This window comes from Labrus mixtus, chromosome 20 (assembly GCF_963584025.1).
Source record: "Labrus mixtus chromosome 20, fLabMix1.1, whole genome shotgun sequence".
Classification (NCBI taxonomy): domain Eukaryota; kingdom Metazoa; phylum Chordata; class Actinopteri; order Labriformes; family Labridae; genus Labrus; species Labrus mixtus.
In genome coordinates this window covers 4,936,891-4,955,725 of record NC_083631.1, presented here as the reverse complement: position 1 = coordinate 4,955,725, position 18,835 = coordinate 4,936,891, and the positions used below count along the sequence as shown (strand labels likewise).

The following is an 18,835-nucleotide window of genomic DNA, read 5'->3' as shown; positions in this document are numbered from 1 at the left end:
CTGGAGGTCAATAGGCTTTAACTTCTTTTTCCTTCCACACATTTTTAACCTCCATATGTGCTGAATTTATGCCAGTATGTTGTAGAAGTTTATCCTCTCATTCACTTACATGAAGAAAGGAAACACGCAGAGTAAAATGGATGGGGCTTAATTGCTACCGTGTGTATACTAGAGGAACTCCAGGTAAAAGGACGGACAGGATACAAAGATGATGTCAGATAAGAATAATGCCTGCGGCTGAAGAATGCATGCAAGTTTCTGTCCATCTCTCAAGCCAGGCATCTGCAAATGTTCATGTGCAGGGATAAGAAAAAGAGAGGTAGAATGTGTGTGCACCCATGTGTGTCTGTTTCTCTCCTTTCCTTCCATAAAACAGTCACTCTCTTCATCCCCTTGGCTTTAAAAGAAAACCTGGTTCCTGGACACGAGCCAACTTCGACGCTCACACTCAGCCCGTGCTGCTCAAAGGCCTCTATTGTACTTTCAAGGGACCTTTCGACAATTATCAAGCAAGAAAATTCCACATGGAATTACTTTTTTGCGTAAATGTTTTCTCCCCTATTCCACTCCCTTCTTTCTCTCCTTGTTTCTGTTTCCCTCACACTTTATATTTTTGTTTCTAATTTGTTTCCAATTTCAGGGCTGTGTTGAGGCAGCCAAGGACAATGTGTTGAAGGATTGGGTCATCTGGCTGCATGTAGTGTTTGTTTTTCCCCCTGCAATTCTCAATCTTTTATTCAAATAGGGGTTTTCTGTCACCTTTCCACTGCTCTGTTTCGCACTATCCAAATAGCATTACTACCCACCCAGTACAGCTGACCTCTCAGTAACCTCGAACCATCTCTCCGAACTCAGCCAACACTCAGCGGCCGCTCGGGGGCATCGAATTAATTCCACAGAAAACACAAATCATAGTTTTTTCTCTGGAGCTTTTGTTGTTAAGCTGCTTCATTCAGCAATCCACCAGCACCTAGAGTTTTTAATAAAGGATTTGCAGCAGCAGCCGCGTAAAAGAGTGGAGAAGGAAAAGAAGAGCTGAGTATAGAAAACACACCACCACTTTGTTTTTGGAACCTGGTCCTCTGGCTCCAGTTTTTGGCCGTCTGCTTGTTTCCCTACTGTACTAACTCCAGCTCGCCTGCCCCACATCCCTCCTCCTCTCCCTCTAAATCTCTCTGAAGAACTAATAACAGATGATGGGTGGTGTGCCACTGGCTCCTCTCTTACCATAGAGCTGCCACTATGTGCCAGCAGATGGCCCAGATGCTTCTCCGACCAAAATAAACGAGGGGAAAGACGAGAAGTGAGAGAGAAAGAAAGCTGAAGTAAGGATTTGACATGGGTTAGTTCTTGGCAGCTTATATGAGAAGGCACACATGCAGTTCATTTCACGTTCTGTCTGGTAGACTATTAGATATAAAAACAAATGGCGGGATGATTTTCCCAGTGCAGATATTTTTCTTCCATCCAAGGCTTGTCATTTGTGTCCTCTTGAGTTAATGTTTCCTCTCTCTGTAGAAAACGAAGACCAACCACTTATTGTTGTTTAATAATGGAAATGGACAACGCTAGCTGGCGAGTACGCTATGCATAATAGGATTACGTGGTTATGGCAATAAGGGTTATACGTGTGTAATTATGACGAGTTTTAAACCTTTAAAATATAGGCAATGGCCCAAGACCTGTCTTCTCAAGGGGGGCTATATTTTTGTTTCTGAGGCTTCACCTTCGGCAGATATCAAGTTATTTTTTGGATCAGCTCCATGTGATATGCAGGTACGTTTTCATTCATCATTATACACCTAGCTGGCCGTTGCCTGAGGAAGACTGCAGTCTTTCTCATTTAAAACACGTGGGGTAGGTGGAACGCCGATAGCGGTTACGTTGTGCGCCCGATGTGAGGAGGCTGTGGTCCTCGTCTCATGCAGCGGCTGTGAGTTTGAAAAAGCAGGACCTGGGTCTCCTCCAAGTTGACTTATCTAATAAAGGCAAAAAGGCCCAAAAATAACTGAAACACACACATGGGATAGAAAAGTATCTAAGTGTCAAGGTTTAAAAAAATATTTTTTACTACTACTTTAGAACTGTTTCAGTTCGAGAAATAAAAGGACAGTGAAAGGACTATTTTTAGTCACAAAATGTGTTTCTTTCAGTTCATGATCCTGTTACCACGTATCCCTTCACCTCTAGTGGTGGCTATCCCTGATTACAGGACAAACTCAAAAATAGGAAGAGTTATTTTTTTAAAATTTGACACAAGCATCATCAAATATGATATGCTACACATTTGGAAAGTTAGAAATACCAAAACTAAGTGCAGTATAGGGAAAGACTTCTGTTAAACATTACATTCAGTGGAGGGACTAATCCTCCCACTTTTCCTTTGGTGACAATTTCATAATATATCATGTTCTTAAATGTAGAGCTTAATGTAATTTTGGAAGACAAGACATGTGGATCTGACTATGAATTTGTGTCCCAAAATAGCCACGGCTGATCTAATGCTTTATAGAAGTATTAGTTGCTTCTTCCCAAGCTCAAGGGAAACCAGATATAGTGCTGATTAAAGCAAAGTTTTGAGATAAAGAAAGGATGAAAAGAATTAGAAATTAGATTTGTTGAGCGATGATGAAATCTGAGGGAAGAGGGAGGTGGAGGGATGTTATCTGGGCTGAGGTGAGGCAGGGTGCACGCACAGAAAAGCCTCTCCGTCTTTCTGATTGTGATTCACTGATGAAAGGAACAAAGGTGGACAGTCGTGGAGATGTAGGGAGATTGTGTGTGTGCTTGTGTGTGTGTGTGTGTGTGCAATCACCAAAAAGGCCCCAGTATAAAGTAAGAGCACCTAAAAAAAAAAACCTCCTGTCACCTCTGTGAAGAATCCCAAGTGTGCATCCTATTTCAAAGGGAAAGTGGGTGAGGGAATTTCACTCATTCAGAAAAACATCACCAAAGGAGTAATATGGCATTTACAAAGGAGAAAAGAGGAGATAGAAGACCAAGAGGAGGTCACTCAAGAAGGGTAAAAAGAGTGCAAGAGGGGGAAACATACTTTCACATTTTGGTTTAAACTGTTCCAAATTCAAGCATGCCAGAGGAGATTGTAAAATTCCAATAAGCTGCAGAAGAAAGGCAGATGAAGCTCACAGCTCAAGCGTGTAGCTATCGTATAAACTAATCAGATCCAGTTATTGAAGAGTCAACAAATGGAAGAGTGCCTTAAAGCCCTCTCTGATTTTACTGGCTGGAAGATACCGTTTCTTGGCCTGTCCTTTTTTCCGAGCTGGAATTGGTTAGAACTGTTTCAAATGTGTCATTCATTAGTGAAAAGAATACAGCTTTTACACTAGATTACCTTAAGGTCACCAGCTAAGACAGTTAATAAAGGCCAAACAAAAGATCAAATTCTGCAGTAACCATTCATCTGGATGAGTGGCAGAGGTCTGGAGGCCCTGAGCGAGGTTGCTTACCTCACACGACCTTTGTCTGAAACCAGCTGTGATGAAAGGTGATGAAGGCCTGAGCAGCTGTTCCTGCAGCTAGTGGTTAGAGACACCAGCAGAAGGTTCCATTTTTCAACAGCGCTGAATTCCAGTGATTGTCACCAAGAGTTAAGATTTGACACAAGCATCTGCCGAGCCTCAGGCTTCATACAAAGTTTGTTGTGGTCCCAAAATACCTCAACGCTTCCAACCAAAACCGTCTCCAGACAAAAGAAACAGGAAAACAAGACAAGTGACAGTAACAGCCAGCTGTCATTGTTTCTGGGTTTAATAAAAAAAATGATTCTTTATTATTTATTCTGTTCATACTTGATTATATTCTCAGACCTATATTAGAAGTGTTGTGTAGCATGTTTTTTTACAGGCTCAGCGTTGAACAAGAGATGATTAAATGCAGGTGTTACGGTACAAAACAAACTAAACTGATATGACAGTCTCTGCAGATAACTAATGAAAACCTGCTGTCTCTGCAATAAAAAGTGTTGAAAGTAATCCAGAATAATCACTTCAAAGCATCTCTGTTGATGAATGGTTTCTGCTCTATTGAAAAAGAACAGACACCATCCTTAACCTCTGATGACTGGACACATAGACGAAGAGAAGTCACCATAAGGGGCCCCACATGCGTGCACAATAGAGGGTGGGGAGGGAACTGATTAGAAACAATAATACTCACACTCTAATTCATCTCTCAAAGGTCAGCAACACAAACTTTTCAATTAATCCAAGGGATCTATGTTTGTGTGTGTGATATGCTGACAAGAGTATTGCAGCTTCCAGCTGTTGTGAAATGTCTCCTATTGCTAAACATTGAACAAATTGAAACAAAATTCTGTTAAACTGCAGCTGGAAATACAGTTTTTAAGCAATGATCCTCCAAACACTTAAAAAAGAGCCACATGAGGCATCAGCAGCATGTGTTGGAACGGATCCTGATTCGAGCCTGAACGATATTTGAGATAAACTGGAACAAATTAACGACCCAAATAATCCTTTTTGCTTTACAAAATTCTGTCACAAAAGGATCTTACGTGAGAGTGACATATTCTTCATTTAACGGGATTCAACTAATTCGGTAAAAACGATTGGATTGTTAGACATGGAAACTTAAGATCTACTCTTTCCTCTCCCTCTCGCCCTCCAGACTTCTTTTCATACCTCCATTTCTCATTTCACAAAACTCACAGCAACATTTCAGATAAAAACCCTGCAGTGTAAACAAAAAAGCAGAAGCATAATATCCATAACTTAAAGCACACTGACTGCATGCAGTACGGCCGAGGCCTCTGGGGTCAAGCACTCCGATAAATCCCCCCCCCCTTAGACGCAAGCAGACATTCATCAAACGCTGCTGTGTACACATCCTGCGCTAACTTTCAAACTCCACTTGCATCATTGCTCTGCTGTGTATACACACATCTGCAGATTCCACATTGTTTGTAGCGGGAGCTCCTGTGTTATCTCAAACCTTAGCTCAGCTATGCTGTAACGTGGGTGGGCATATTATGGGTATGGAGAGGTGAGAAGAAAAAGGAAAATTCTACCAACACCTATTTAAATACAGGAGGTATAACACAGAGTTTGGATATAAAGTTTTAAAAAAAAGTTTGACACAGGTTTACACTAAAGTCTCAGATATATTATAAAGATTGGATTTAAAATATTTCTACACCATAAGAGCACTGTGTGTGTGTGTGTGTGTGTGTGTGTGTGTGTGTGTGTGTGTGTGTGTGTGTGTGTGTGTGTGGTGTGAGGAGGGTGGCGACAGGCACGGATTAGGTGCCTGTAATCCTTTTCATCACAGTCGGGGCTCTTGGTGTCTCTGTGTGGACAGAATGATTTACATACATTGACTACATGCCTTAAATCCCTCCTCAAGTGTTTGGATGGATTCAATGGTACAACTTAGGTATGTGGGCTTATATGCGCTGTTTTCATGGAAAACTTTCAGAAAAATGTAAGCAGGGATAATGTAAGGGAGTCAGCAGTTAGTAGAAGTGTTTACAATAAACTGTGGTACGATACGACACAGTACGATACCAAACCACATGCGGCCCACAATAACCATAATATCATTAAAAAGTGATTCTGTGATAATTGATTTATTTTAAGACAACCATATAATGATAAATCACACTGATCTGATTAACCAAAGAAAATGCCCCTTAAAAGCTAATGGGTTCATATATTCACTGCAATTTGGTGTCAGTTTCACCTCTTATTACGCTTTGTCTTTTAACTTCTTTTCACCACTGTCCTCCTCTTCTTCTTTTTTTCTGCTGTCAACTTCTTCTTCAGTCATTAAACTTATATTCAGTGATTTAAACTGGCAGGGAAACCAATGGGCAGGGAAATCAGTTTGGAGCGCCACAGATCTTTTATTAAAATATGGATATTTGGCACCTGTGGTTCAATAATCCTACCACACGAGTCAGGACAATGATATATTGCCATATCAATATTTTGTTCCATACCCAGTGTTAACATTGTGTGCTGTCCTAACATCAGTAATCCAGATTAGTCACACTAATTCCATTTCCTCCGAACCCACGTCAACATCCAGCCCGAACTCGAGTGTTCACTGGCAGATCATAATGGCCGTCTCAAACATCCTGCTGCCACAGGGCTGAGGCCGCCTGACCTCTGAACCCTGCATGTGAACTCTAACTCTAGAGGAATGGATCATTACCTTCCGCTCAACAAACACCTGTTTGTTCCTGACAACACTCTGAGGGAGGGGTGTGTTTGGAAGGGGGTCATTACACTCAAACATACAACAGATCTGCTAATCCTGTCCGTAGGGAGGGTCTGGACAGTCACAAGTGGCTGGAAGCTGATTACTAGTGAGCTCTTGAATGAGTAGCAGACCAGGATAAGGCTAATTTTTTACAGGCTGTTGTCTGGTAATTAGGGAGCTGGTTTACATATCCTGACCAGCGGGGGCTAAACAGAGACAAAGGCACTCAGACGTCCTTTTTAAATCGGAAGTCCACACTGTTGCAAGCCAATTTATATGGATATCAATCTCCCCCACCAAAAAACAAATGAATATGTTTTTTTGGTTACCACCTTCAAAAGGTCTGATGCTTAAACTTTTTAAAGTCGTAATTAGAAATGAGCCAGAACCTCTTTTTAGCTGCATTTCAAATGATCAAGGATGTATCTTGTATATAACAAGGAAGGGTACAAAATGGTCACTGCAGAGGATCAACTATCTGATGCAAGTTTGAAGTCTATTCAAGTCCAGTTTCATGCTGGACTGATCAAGCGACCAAATGATTTATGGTATGCCTTTGTAAATGATAGGCAGTAATTTTAAGTATACACAATCTGTATTTCATGAGCTAAAACATGCAAACCACCAGTATGGCCCTTTAAGTACGGCCTGAGCTCAACCACAGCAGACATCTGTCCAGTCCAGATGCAGCGACGGACGCCAAAAGCCACTTACAGCCCACAACTGTCCAGGGTCGGAGAGGGCATTTCTTGGGAAAGGGTGGCGTGCCGGGCTGGGTGGTGCTATGGTCACTACAGCACAGTGAGAGCCTCACCACCACACAAGACAAACATAAACAGGGACACCCGCTGGGCAGGCTGACGCCGCGTGCCTGTGTGGGTGCCTGCCAGCCCGGCCTGTGGCCTAGGCGTGTGCGCACGGCGCACTGAGCACCCCAGTGGGCACCCCAAGTCGATGGGTTCACCCCAGTGGAAAGTCTGCATCAGCCCTCATGGAGCCATCTGTGGCTTAGAGAAGGTAGCGATTCACCAGACCCCCCCACCCCCCCTCCCCTGTAACGTAGCCATCGCTTCCCAAGCAACCACAAGCTAAATGTATCCTCCATGCACAGCGAAAAATAGCATAACTGTGGGGAAGTTTGAGAGGGGAGGGAGGCTGATATAAAGACATAAAAGTAGAGGTTTGGGATGGAGGAGGCAGAGGTGATGAATGGACAAAATAAGAGTAGAGTTATCAGGATGTGAACAAAAAGGGAAACAACTTAACAAAACAAAGAGGAATGACGATCGAAAGAAAGAGAAAGATGGAGGCTTGAAGCGAGAGAGGGGACTAAAAGATGGATGGAGCACTCCTGAAGAAATAATTAACGACAGCAGACAGCGATGAAGAGAAGGAAGGGTGGGTGTAGAGGGGGGGTCTCTGCAGTTCAACCACCACATTTTTCCCCTCGTAAGGGATATAATTTAAACAAACCCACTAAAAAGGTCAGGAGCAGAATTTGTGGTGCCAGCTCTATCTCGGCAGCCAACACATATTTTCCTACTCTCTCCTTCTGTCCGTTTTTATTCTGTCCCCGTCTTCATTGGTCTGTCTCTTTCTGGCTCTCTGAGCATCCCATCGTTTCCATCTATTTTCGTAGGGCTTTCTACAATCACTGTGGATTTTAGGTTTGGAGATAGTAGTCGGGGTTCTGTTCTTCTAAGCAAATACTTGGCATGCAGTGTTGTTCAACTCCAGTTTCCTTGCTTAAATGCTTGTCTTGATTATGGTCAAACACAGAGAGAGGAAGAGAAGACCTTTGTATAAGAGCAAAGCTTGAGTAGGTATAGAATTGCATAAAGACCAGGGAAAGGAGGGGTTTAGGACATACTGGACATTTTTGTCAGAAGCATTCTGGTGGAGTATACATTACACTTAACAGAGACTCCAGATTGAATGTTTATTTACAGGTATACTTAAATCAGAGTTGTTTTTTTAACAGTCTTGTGTCTGAAATCAACAACGAAAGGTGTAGGCAGTTTAACTATTTTGTAACTCTTCAAAAACTATTTGTCATGAACGCCTACTTTATGTAGCGTTAAGCCAAGTATACACTTCTCTACTCATCTCCATGACTCCTATTATGAGCTTCATACTTGAAATGCCTTTAGGAGACTGTCTAAAACTGTGTAGGCATTCAAAATTCTGTAAAATTCATGTCTCATTTGTCCCGAGGGCTGTGAGCTTTTGGAGGTCAAAAAGCTCTATCAACACTTGTAGTATGAAAATCAACTTTATTAACACCTTAATCCGACGCGTTACGGCTTGTGGCCTTCACCAGGCACCGTGATGAAGGCCACAAGCCAAAACGTGTCGGTCTAGTTTGTTAATAGAGTTGATCTTCATACTACAAGCTTTTAATACCTCTTTAAGCCTTTCACTCTTCATGCACCTTGGTAGTTGTTGAAGTTGTGCCAGGATATCCCACTCTGCCTCACCACCTTTTGGCAAAGCCTTTCATAACAATTCTAAAAGTTTGACGTATTCATAGTTTTCAGTCATGTGTCAGTGGTGCGGAGGCCTGGAGGCCAAAGAGAGCTCAGCAAAATGGCGGCCAGCATTGAACAATGCAGCGCAGGCTTTTTAATTTTCCATATCCTACATCACCTGATTAACATCACCTGACAACCGCAGAAAAACAGAGATAGATATCAAGATAAACTGCAAGTTTTTGGCACTTGCTACCCTTACACAGCACCCAGGACACTATTTCAAAACGCCAAAAAACAACAAAGTCCACGCCAGAACTTCACTTCGGTGATGTTTATATATATTTTATGGAAAATCTTTCCACTTACACAGCTGGCAGAATGAAAAAAAACTATGAACAGAATACACCTTGAAACAAAAGCACAAAATGTCACCTTGGCCTATATGGAAATATCCTGCAGATTTTAGTCTTTAAAAAAGCAGACTCTAAAAGCAACAAGTAAGGAACAAATGTCATGATATGATGACGACAGACAAATCTTAATTAGTGACTATACATTTTGAGACAAGAGAAAGCTAAAAGAAGAGACAAAGCCTCATCCTCTAGCAGACACTCAACAGAGTCTTTCCTGAAGGCCAGAAGATTGAATGAGGTCAGATGTTCACCTCTCACTTCACAGTGTAAAGACGTTTATTGACAAAAGACTGCTGTTGGATGTGCAAAAAAGTTTGGACGTCATGACTGGCTGAACTTGCTGTATGTGTTTATGCGCGTGTGTTAGTTTGCACAGTAGCTAGCTCGAAGCTGAGCGTGGAGACGGCGCACAGCCGGCCAGCTCACAGCTGTGAGTCCCCACAGCTTCACAGCAGCAGTGGACCGTGGATGGCCCATGATGGCCAGGATGTGTGGAGAACAGTTAAGAACAATACGGGCCACCTCACCAGTCCAAGTGTGTGTATGAATTTCTATCGCCAATCGTCCATCAAGTCTGTGTTTTTTCAGTCCAGTGCTAATGAAAGGTCCCCCCCCCGCCCCACCCACCCACTCCCCGAAACACCACCCAGGCAGGTCAGCGTGAAAGACGCAGCAGCTTCCCAGCTTTGTCCCTCTGGCCCTAAGGAACAAGTGGTCCTTTAAATGTTTTTCAGTAACCAGGCCTCTCTCTTTATAAAGACTGGTCTTTTGGTCAAACATGTTTGTCTAAGGTGCTTTGTGTTGGAGTTGCTCTTTCACCCTAACTCAATGACCCAGTCCACACAGCTGGCTTATAAAGAAACCCAACTGGAAAGGGAAACATGCACATCAGCTTTACAATGTCTGCTTTTCAGTCTGTAGTTCCTGGTAGTTCCAGGAAAACAGAAATTACAATCAGAGAGCTGGTAGACAGAAATATTTGAGGACAAAAACAGTGTGATCGATTGCCACACTCAGCTTTTAGTGACGGCTATAAATGGAGCTAAACAAGGAGCAAGTGAGGTAAAGATGAAAACAAAGAAACAGAAATACGTGGAATCCATTCTGTTTGTTTTAAAGAGTACTATCTTTTTAAGGTATCACATGCGGCTGTGAACGCATGGCTAAAGACAGACATGGATGATTAAGCCTATGTCACTCCACCTGTCAAATCCTGCAGAGTGATGATGAATACTGTTTGGCAATGGTCTGCCTGTACTGAAAAAGGAAAAAGAAATGGCAGATCTGTCCAGGCATGCACAGGGGTACGACAGCGTGGCACGTATGCATATATGTGTGTGAGAACTGTCCTGTCCAGCTTGCTGGTAGGAATGCAGCCCCTCCAGCTCAATGTTAGCCAGCTGTGTGAGAGGCACCCTCAACACCCTCAGCACACACACACACACACACACACACACACACAAACACACACACACACACACACAAAAGCATGCTAAGTGTATTGGAAGAGTGCCCCTATGGCCGCTTGCTAATGGACTAGGACATGAACAACTTTTTAGAAGACTTTCGAATTTGGAACTATGGGGTGAGAAAATCCAAAGACTTTATGGGAGACAGCACACCACAGCAAACCGCCCTTTCACAATCATCCATGTGGGTCTACTTGACTGCACTAGTGGTTTGCAGCAACCTTACTTGAAGGCTTATTTTCACAATTAAACAGCTGCTCATTTGAAAATGCAAATTCATATACTAAATTAGTCTTAAAGTATAATTGGCATGTCTTGGACTCACTTTAAAACAGTTTCTCTAGATCTTATAATATGATAACATCTGTTTCCTTATCATGTTTGTGTCACGAGCAAAGAAAGTATAGACCAAAATATGGCAAAGACACAAAAGAGGACTGACACTCCAAATTCTTACAAGACTCTACCTCTTGCTTGTCCCCAACATCTCAGCCCCCTGCCCCCTCCAGCCTATCACAAAGCTCCCATACAATAGCAGAGTGACTAATTGACCTGGCTGAAATAATGTAAGCCAGCTTCAGAAAGAGGACATTCAGTTTACGTTTGAGCAGGAAAGTCCATAGAGGTTTTTTTTTTTTCAAGAGCACACAGACTAAAGACCAACTGGTGTTTCCCCTTAGGGTCCTCCACCTTTTCTTCTCCTCTCTTTCTTTAACTGGCTCTGCACAATGGGAGAATTATTTCCTGGCCACCATCGCCCCCCTCAACTCTCCCACCAATTACATTTTGATGAGTTTTTTTTAATCTGCTTAGACCGAGTGCACTTGACGCACACACAATCTTCGGCAGAAAAAAACAAGGAGGTCATGCAGGTGCAGCTGTTGTAATATTATTTCCATAGAGACGACAGAAATCTGAAAGGCTTTGCAGTCCTTTCCATGCCTTTTTTTGTCTCCCTCTTTGTTGTCCATATACAGTCCTGATTCACATATACAGACAGTAAGCAGCGGCATGCCTCAGCACTTTTCCCATTAAACTAAGCGTGGCATATTACTCCTGCCTCACTGGCGCTGACATGTTTCCACAGTGTGGGCAGACAAATAGGGCCCACATGGGAAGTGACATCAGCCAGGAGCACATGTGGCCCACCTGCCACCGACCAATCAGGGAGCCTCTGTTCAATAAAAAATGTCCTTCTGTTTTTCAGAGTCTCTTCCTCATACACCGGTCCAGGATCACCGTTTTTTTTTCTATTAAGGAAACGTGATCATAAAAGAGAATAGTATGAACAGACGATCTACTTTGGATGCACTCTCTATTAAACAATAGGAAAAGTCTGCTCAGATGGAAAGCTTGGCTGGCTTTGCTATAGAACCAGATGGAGATGCATGCTGTGCTGATGTTATACAGATCATTTACAAATGGTAAAACCCATTGGCTGACATACTACCAGATTATCTTTGGCCTTAGTGTTGGCGATCATGATTATCTGTAAGGATTTGGAAACAATGACTTTGTGTTTAAGAGCCAGGTACTAGAGAAACAAGGATAACAGGCTGCTTCTGTGTTTCTTGGGCAGCAATGCTTCACCTTGTTATTGATGTATGCCCATTAGAATAAAGGTTAGATTTCATTCTAAGAGTTACTTTTGCATTTGGATCTCTGTAGTTTCTAAACGAGGAAAAAAAAAGCCATAATGAGGCTGAAAAATTATAAATATGAAGGTGTTTGTTGTAGGTCAGGCACTGCTGAACTCAGCATTACAAACAACTTGTACCCCAATAAAAAAACAAAACAGTAAAGTGCAGAACAGATCATTTTTATTAAACCCTTTACAACTGTCTGACCAATCAACACTCTAGTAGGTTGAAGGTGCGGACGCATCAGAAGCTAAATTCAAAAGAAGGACAAGAATAAACTTGAATCTTTTAGCAAAACATTCAAATCCCAGGTTAAGTCTCAAGGATAGAACAGCAAGAAAAAAAAGAGTTCAGGAGTTAAATAGTTTCAAAATGATACAAAAATTAGGACGAGTGAGGGGCCAGAAATAATACCTAGAGGAAGTGGTCTTTTGACATGGAGGCTTCTGACAGCAACAGCAGGAAACAAGCTGTTTTATAAAGAAATATTCAAGCTACTCACTTCTAGAATAAAGTCATTGGACCGAATATCCTCATTCAGCACAACACTGTACATACAAAACAAACACTAGGGTTTTTGTGTTGGTCAACTTCTATTGATGGGGTGGTCAAACTCCAGACTTTACCCACTTTTGATCAGAACATGTTGAGAGAACAGCAGAGGTTGGAACTACCACAAGTTTGATCTTAGTCTTATCTCTGACTGTGTAATTTAAGAAGGTCTATCTATCTCGGTCTCTCCCGTGTGTCAGCACATGTAATTTATGTCGGCATGAAAAACGCCTGCTTGTCTGTGTGCATCAACATAGCAGTCTTTCTACCCCTCCCTTTGAGCCTTCAATACTCTTTGTAAGGCTATGAGGTGTGCAATGACACGCTGCCAATCTGCAGCAGTGGAGGCCAGTCTGCAGGGGTGGGGGTGGGTGGGGTGCAGGGTACAGGAAACCATCTACTAATGGGAAACACACTTCTCTCCATCTTTCAAATTGCTCTTTCTACCACAGCAGAGAAGGGTGGCAGGCATCCAGGAGGCGACTGGCGTCCAGAAGCACGGCATGATTTAAAAACGGGAGCTCTGCTGCGCCACGGTTCCTGACTCTCGTGAAAGGGACAATCATTAGTCTTAAACACATGCATGTGCTGAAAGAGTTGGGGAGGAAAAGTGGGGGTATACAAGAACACTTAAAAAAAGTGAGAAGGATAGGTTTGACAAATGAATTACAAATATACAGTAATGGAAACGTAAAGCAGAAATATGATACTAAAATACCCAAATACCTGAAAAAACAGTAGATATTGCTTCTCCTGAAAAAGCATCCTTCTGCCTGTAGCAGTTATTTTACTAATATTTCATGTATGAACTTTGAATAATGACCCATGCTGTTTCCAGTTAGATCTCTGCAGCTAACACCGCCAACCCAGTCTTCTTCACACCTCTATCAAACTCTCAGTGACTGATTTTCTGTCCAATAGAGGAGGAGAAAAGTGCTGAATTGAACTTTTGTGAAGGAAAGTGTGAAGGATTTTTAGGTAGGGCAATGATCCCACATGTTATTGCCAGTGATTTTTTTTTTATTTAACTGAAAGGAGATATTTTCCCCAGATGTTGGAGTAATAGAAATATCTGCAGCTGCAAGTGCAACCTCACTGTTGTTTTTAAAGAAAGGATGAAAAGTGAAGTCGGAGACTGTCTCAAACTCTAAAGATGAGGAAGATTAGAGTGAGGTTACGGAAAGGGTCATCCAGTTTTTAGACATTTGTGCAATTAGATTAACTGTTTTAAAACGCTTTCAACTGCTATGTAATAAGGAGCAGCTCTTCACAAATCATCACCAGCATAGGCTACTACATGGCATTAAATCCATACCAAAAAGAAAACAAAAGGTGAATGGAAGAGGAGAAGGGGGAGGTAAGCAGGAAGGAGGCAGCTGAAGGTGGGAGGGAGAGATTTTCTTTTTTCTATTTTTCCTTCTGTGGCGAGTTCACACAAAAGGGTCCCTCTGATCCCTGGAGTGCTGAGCACATACCTGCGGGATGAAATCAAAACCCTCTGTGAATTATATTAAATATCCTCTGCCAAACGCTCCACATACTTCCATATGTTTTTTTACCAGTTATGAAAGGCTCCATTAGACTCTGTTCTAAAAAAAACCCACTTAATTTGAATCCCAGACACTAGCACCTGAAGAAAAACAAAAAAAAAAACATTTTCTCCTTCCTTTCATTCTATATGTGCAGGATAAAGAGAATGAAGAGTGAGAAACAGGACAAATGGTAACAGACAGAAAGTCTAATAGGTGGCCAGATAAGGATAAAGAAGGGCTTTACTGAAGGATAACAGCTAGGTTTTTGACAGGTTAATAGGACCCAGGCATCAGAGGACATTTTCTGTGTTAGCTGATCACAGGGCATGAAAGAGGAACAGATGACTTCAATGAGGTGTTATGGAGTATAAGAAGGTTGGGATTGCCACATGAGCCTACAAGAAAAGCCAGTAAAAGCTCACAAAGAGTCGATATCCCTAAAAAAAAAACAAGTGGGGATTTTAGGGCTTCTTCCTCCACCTTTTTTTCATCCTCTTTTTCCTGATCAAACCGACTGAATCTTAAACTGAAACCCCAAATGACTAACAGATTCCAGACATCATGTTTCAACTGTCAGAGTTCAGGTTCTTTGACAGAGCGTGTGCGGTCACATCTTTACCCCATTCCCTTCCCCCAAGGTCGTCCTGCAGCAGCTGAACTGTCGACTTGACCCTGAGGATCGACCAAGTAGGGTAGTCTTGCCTTTCCCTCCATTCAAAACATGACCGTCTGTTTAAGGTGGACCAAAACAACGAAGCCCCACTTGCTCGACGAAGTGAACTCAGGAGAAGTGAGTAAGGTCAAACTATCTTTCAAACATTCTGTGGCTGTGTGCTCGGGTTTGGTTAGCGGTGCTGCAGCTGCACCTAATCCCCACAGGAAAGCCTTCATCTGGGACTGATTTGAGAGCGCCTCAGTCGGGGTTGGGAGAAAGGGGGGACTGTTCTCTAAAAAGCTGGTCCCCTTCTGGGGCACAGGCCTCTTCTCGATCCATCTGATTAAAGGGAGTTTGGCTCAATTACACCCAATGACTGGGCCCTGCTCCAAGGCACGACTCTGGTAGACTACAAAAAAAAACAACACAGAAATAGATTGTGGACGGTCAAAAGAGGGTGTGAGTATGTGCAACACACCTGGGGTACTCCCATGCATCCACCGCAAAACCCCTCTCTCTAACAGAACAGTCTGTCAGCAGTGCATGTCTCCGAGGGGGAGTTCTTTTTGTAACCCCTGACTCGGTTGGGAAAACAGTTGGGTCAGCTCTCCAGGGACTGGCTTATGTCCTCTCCAATCGCCAGGATGGATACTGGTGGGCACTGGGTCACAGCCATCTCTTTAAATCAGCCTCATGCAAGAAAATAACAAGAGTTACAGAAGACTCATGTGCCTCTCTGCCTACATGAGCAGAACATTGGAAGTGACTGTGGACTATTACAGGGGTTAAAGCAAGACTTTCTCTGAGATCACAGATTCGTTATGCTAAATCATGACCCGGTCACCCTGAGAGATCTCAATGTCAGCCTTATGACACAATTTCAAGCTACAGCAAGGACGTGCATCACGAAGACTAAAGCTCTAAGTGAGGTGAATCTGTGTGTAGCTGCAAAAGCAGGAGAACATGGACAATTATCATGCATTTTAAACGCCAGGCTGGTTGCAATTGTGTCCAGTTGTAGAGTTCACTGATTGCAGCTGGCTTAGAGGCTCAATTAAACTCATTATTATAATTCGGTTTATAGAGGGTAGAGCATGGCGAAGAGAGGAGCACACAGATCTTTGTTGTTGTCCAAAGTCCAGATCTGAAGCATCCATGGAAAAACCAGCATGCAGAAAACGCAACCTCTGCAGAGTTAAAAACACCCCTCTCAGAATCATCACCCTCGGCCCCTCAATTTTTTCGGTCTCAATTTCAACCCCAACCAAAAGAATAAACATTTCCCCCTCATTATTCTCCATCCAAATTATATTCCACCCACAACCCCGTTTCACTGGCTCATGCTCCCGGGCCTCTTTATGTTGTGACACTCCAAAGAAAACAGTCCTACCGAATGTTGTGGACGAGCAGAACTAACCTGACACAAGCCAGCTCGCCGCTCCGATTGCACAGCATGTTTACCAAGGCTCTTTTAATTAACAACAGGCAGGCAAAAAGAACAAATCCATCTTCATATGCACCTCAGGCAAAACATGACAGGGAGGAAATGCCCCTCTATGGATGTTTGACTTTCAGCTTCCTCGGCTGCTCGTGTACAATGTTTCGCTTCCATCCATCAAGTGTGAAGAAAAATGTAGATATGGTCTCCTTTTGACTATTGCATTTTGTCTATTTCAAGGCCGTTTGTCATACACAGGGGAAATGAAGTTGGACCATGTTGAGCTAAAACAATACCATCCAAAGAAAAAAAAATACAATAAAAAAACCAGAAACAAGGATTTGAAATCCTGAGAGACACAAGGAACTCAAGGACAATGTGATGCAGAATAAAATAAACTGAATGATGGCAAACCATGTTGCTTTTACCCAAAAAACTACACAAGATACAGATGAAATAGTACCTATAGCATTCATGGAAGGATGCCCAGACATTAGCCTTTTCTAAGTTGCATTATAAAACATAAAAAAAAAGATATAAACTGAGAAAGCAGACAGAAGTTATGGACATTTTGACCTAGACTTTTACCTAAAAAACAGGCCAACCATTTTTCACATCAGCGTTTGCTTATGGCAGACTACATCTAAGAGATCTTTAGTTTCATTAAATCTTTGACTGAGATGTATGACACTATTAGAAGTAGTGGTTATATACTACTCCCCCCCCCCCCCCCCCCCATTGAACTCCTGAAGACTTGTTTGTTGATGACAGTGTTCTGGATGCTTCTCACAGTGGAGTGTAAAAGAGAAGAATGGAGTCTGGGCCTGTAACAGCAGCTCGAGTCTGAAGCCCAGACTAGACCATGGTCAAGGCAGAATCTTCCTTTTTAACAGGGCAAGAAGCTAACAGATATTTCTCAGGCTCCACAGAATAGATTCAAGATATAAAACAGTTGAGCGCACAGAAGGTGAAGGTAATATTGTGGCAAAGAAGATGTGAGGAATGAGGAGGGCTGGGACGAGGCGGAATGGCAGTAAAGGGCAAGGTCTCATCCATCTCTTGATTGCCTTACCTGTTTTATATCAGCGCTTGTCTGCAGGCATCTGGAGGGGATGTGGCCTTGGGAGTGATAGCTCTCTGACACACCGACCCGCCATATGATATCATCATTGAAGTGATTTAATACAGGACGTACTGCAGAGCGGTCAGCACACACCCGAGCAATTACGTACGATGAAAGATCACAGTTTTTCAAATTAGCTCATATCCAAATTACAGGAAACCAAATGGCCTCTCTGGAAATTCAAAGCTAATTAAATGTATGAAATTGATCCAATATGGCGGGCTCTTCTGCTGATTCAAGAAAGTGTGGACGGACATCAAGAAAACAAGACAGTGGCTGAGTTAGAAGGCACTATAGGAAAACAGCTTGTCACCAGATGAGCAGAACTGCTGAGTAGGATTCGTCACATTGTTGGTACATTCTCGTCAAGTTGCGCCATTATCATCACACCCACAAAGCAGCGGCAACAGACTATGAGTAAACTTCTACATTCCTTCGTCTACGAGGACAGACACCAATAAAATTCACCAATTAACACTATCCTCTGTGGTTTCAGCAGACACTCCTTCCTGAAAGTGTTTTGTTGGGGAATTTTTCGCTTTGCCAGTGGAAAGTTTAAAAGTGTGGCATCACTTGCATCAGATATCCTCCAGTCCCATGAAAAAACAAGCTGGCAGCAAACAATACGATGAGTTCCAAAGAGGCCCTTGGACAGTCAACCATCCGTCTCACTTAAATGAAGGAGGAAGCAAAGGAAATTGAGATGAGTGGTGAACAAGAGGGCAGAGGGAGGAGGACGAGTGGAGGATGTTTTTTTTGTGTCTACTTTTAAACTTCTCAAACACACACACACACAAAGAAACAAAGGCTTTCTACAGAAACACTTCCCTGATGTGTGTTCCTGGACTAATAATCCTGTTCAAATAAACTTACGTTGTGTATCTTCTAACATGCCGGTCCTTTCTGCAACCCGAAGTGGGCACACACACACACACACACACACACACACACACACACACACACACACACACACACGTGCCAACGAATAAATCTGTTCTGCTGCAGACATGTTTAAGAGAGGCAACATAACAAAGCACATCTGCATCACTATGTGCCGGAACCTCGCTGCCTTTTTTTTAAATTGAGATTTATGATCACATATTTATTGATTTATTCCACCACAGCATGCAGACTTGCCTGGCAGAATCCAGTCTGATCCAGTTTGGAATGACTTGGCCTTCAAACCTGTTTATAAAAGCAGCAAAATGCACAAGTGGGATCTTTTAAAGACACCTCACTCCCCTCCCATTCCCTCTTCTTCCTTTCATCATTTTATTCTGCTCCTCCTCCGGCCCTCAGTTG

The 18,835-nt window shown here is 42.7% G+C and overlaps 1 protein-coding gene across 2 annotated transcripts in view; it reads right to left on the bottom strand.

Annotated features, from left to right (window-relative positions):
* coro7 (coronin 7) overlaps positions 1–18,835 on the bottom strand; it is a 110,533-nt gene that overhangs the window by 58,110 nt on the left and 33,588 nt on the right. The gene's annotated exons all lie outside the window — the stretch shown is intronic.